The sequence below is a fragment of the Colobus angolensis genome, unplaced genomic scaffold (assembly GCF_000951035.1).
Source record: "Colobus angolensis palliatus isolate OR3802 unplaced genomic scaffold, Cang.pa_1.0 Scaffold526, whole genome shotgun sequence".
Taxonomy (NCBI): Eukaryota; Metazoa; Chordata; class Mammalia; order Primates; family Cercopithecidae; genus Colobus; species Colobus angolensis.
The window spans coordinates 334,132-337,471 of NW_012118777.1; the positions used below are offsets into that span (position 1 = coordinate 334,132).

Consider the following 3,340-nt stretch of genomic DNA (forward strand, 5'->3'; position numbering starts at 1 on the left):
AAGAAGAGGAAATACCTTCCCAACTCATTATATGAGTCCAGCATTACCCTGATTCCAAAACTAGGCAAAGTTATTATAAGACAAAACACCCTACAGACTGATCTTCCTTGTAAATGTAGATGTAACAATTCTCAACAAATTTTGAGAAAATTGAATCCAACAATATGTAACAATAACAACACATGATGACCAAATGGAGTTTGTCTCAGGAATGCAAAATTGGCTTGATATTAAACAATAAATAAATGTAATTAATTCATGTTAATATAAGAACTGTGTAATCATCTTAGTAGACAGGAAGCATTTAATAAATTCTAGCATGAGCATCTGATTAAAGAACTATCAGAAAATTAGGCATAGGAGCAAACTTCCTCAATGTGATAAAAGGCATTTATAAAAACCCTACAGCTAACATCTGGCACCATAGTAAAAGACCAAACTCCAAGGTCAGGAAAAAGGCAAGAATGTTTTCACCACTTCTGTTTAACATTGTACTGGAGGTCCTACCAAGTGTAATAGAGAAAGAAAAAGACATGAATTTATCCTCACTGGAAAAGAAGAAAATCTGTCTCTCTATACAGACCACATGACTGTTTGTATGGAAAATCCTATGGAATCTAAAAAGTGCTGCTAAAATTGAGAGGAAATTTAGCAAGTGTGCAGGATATAAGATAATTCAATTTCCTTGCTGTTTGAAGAACTTCCTTCAGCCAGTCTTTAAGAGTACATCTGGTAGCAAAAATTCTTTTAGTTTTTGGTTATTTAAGAATATATTCATTTTCTGCTCATTTCTGAAGGATAGTTTCATTGGGTATAGAATTCACAATCAACAATTCTTGAATATTGAAAAATATCTGAGAAAGACTCCATCATTTGAATTGGCATCCTTGATAGCTAATGCTTCCTTTCTCTCTTGCTGCTCAGTGCTGTCACCAGGATAGTGCATGGAATAGATGGTGTTCAGTCCACATGTGTGACCATTCAACATGTATTTGAGCAGGTGGGCCAGGTGGGCGCTGAAGGGGAGGCTGAGTAGAGTGGTCTGGTGAGTGCTTGTCTAAGTAGGGACTTGTCAGGGCATAGCCAAATGCAGGAACAGTGAGGTCACAGAGTGGGAGGATGGTTTGGAGAGAGGGGCTCAAAATGACAGTGGGGAGGGTAAATGTACATATATTTGTTTCTTTGTATAAAGGCGATAAGTTTATTGTAGGAAGTTTGTAAATTGTAATAATAAAATGATATCCATTCAACTCTACATTATCCAATAGCATGTGCCACTTACAACATTGAGCAGGCCCCCCCGCGTGGCTGGGTTCTCATCTCACGGCTGGGGATCCAGATGGGGCATGGCCATGGCGTAGGTGTCTGGCAGAAATCTCCTTAAATCAGCCCTGGTCATTTATAAGTTCCAAACTGATGAGCTATTATCCACTCAGACCCTACTCAAATCACTCTGCCCTTCCTGACCGCCACCCGAACCAGTGCCTCCCAACATGGTCCCTCGTTACTAACAGCGTGGAGTGTAAGGAACCACCAAGTTCAAAGCAAAGGCCTTAAACACCCTGAAAATTAGAATTTGTAAAAATGCAAATGAAACTGCCAATTTAAAATGTTACCTAAATAAATAAATCTCAAAGGGATATTTTATTGCCAAGCCAACAAATTTTAAATTATTAATTCAAAGACAGTAGTGTATTAGTCTGTTTTCACACCGCTATAAAGATACTACCTGAGACTGGGTAATTTACAAAGAGAGGAGGTTTAATTAACTCACAGTTCCTCCTGGCTGGGGAGGCCTCAGGAAAACTTACAATCGTGGCAGAAGGTGAAGGGAAAACAAGGGATATCTTATGTGGCAGCAGGCCAGAGAGAGAGAGAGAGCAGGGGAACCTGCCACTTTTAAACCATCAGCTCTCACGATAACTCCCTCACTGTCATGAAAACAGCCTGGGAAAAACCACCCCTTGATCTGATCACTTCCACCTGGAGCCTCCCTGGACACATGAACATTACAATTTGAGATGGGATTGGGGTGGAGACACAGAGCCGAACCAGATCACATAGGAACCTAATAGGAGAATAAAGTAGGAAAACTTCCCACATCAGTAACCCTTTATCAGCTGGTAATCCCAATCTGCAAAACAAAACTATGTAATTTTACTGAGATAATGGAATCTTCTCTACAGAATGACTTTCCAGTGCAAAAGCTCCCCACCCTCACCGTGAAATCCATGTGACCATTTCCCGTTTGTGTAAAGTCCTCCGTTAGTACTGAGACTTCTGAAGGTCAGAAATTCCTTGGCTCATGCTGCATGGTCAGGACGAGATGTAAGAAGTATTAGCTAATAGACATGAAACAGCTTTTGTGTGGAAGATGTTACATTTAAGGTATTTGCTTATGATTAGTAAGTATTCCTTGTATCATTGGAGCACATGTACTTATATACCCTGGAAAAATTTCCATCTTGGAAAAATATTATTTTGGGGAAAAAGATCAGAAAATATTGTTAATCTTTGTTTATAGAGTCTTAGGCTTCTAAATTTGAAATTATTGGCAGTTTTCCTCCAATTGTAATGATAATCAGCCAATTTGAGGAGGTTTTTCAGTTGCAGAATTTCTAGAGAGGTGTCCTCTGCTGAAATCTCAGTATTCACTACTTCTTAAAAACCCATGCATGGATGGAGAATGACATCAGCAAGATGAACTTAGAGAAGCCTGGTGTTCACCCCCACCCTCCCCACAAGAAAGGAACAAGGCAAAGAAGAAATAGCTAAGGTTCGACTGGAGTGTTGAAGGGAGACTGACGGAGTGCAGCAGAGGTGTGGAAATGCACCTGTGGTGATCCAAGGGCAGCATGGAGGCACTTGGCCTTTGCAGCCTTGTCTTCCCCACCCTGACTGGATTGCCCTGGACACAGGAGGGACTTCCCATGTAGAGAAAAGGTAAGCAGATTTCCCACCAGCACCACTGCCACTGCAAACATCTACAGCCCTTACAACAGGAGAATTCCACAGTCTTTGCAAGCCTTCAGCCAAGTTTGGAAGCTGCCAGGAATGATCCAAGATGAGGAGCACGAGGTGCGTACTCCCCGCCCCCATTCATCCACTGTGAGCCAAGCTGCTGCAGCCCAGTGCCATCTTGAGACCGAAGCCACCTCTGGAGTGCATCCTGCCCTGAGGCCAGTAGCCACTGCCCCTTTCTAGCATTGGGGCTCCATCTTCATGATGCCCATATCTGGGTGGTTGAATGCCACAACCCTGGCTGTGCAGAGCCTAGGCTGAGGATTGGCAGTGACTCTGGCCCTGCACAGCAAAAAACCCAACCCCTGCTGCTGCACAC

General features: G+C 42.2%; 1 gene segment (V, D, J or C); it reads right to left on the bottom strand.

The window, feature by feature from the left end:
* The window catches only part of LOC105525264, a 323,199-nt gene that overhangs the window by 292,281 nt on the left and 27,578 nt on the right, over window positions 1–3,340 (bottom strand).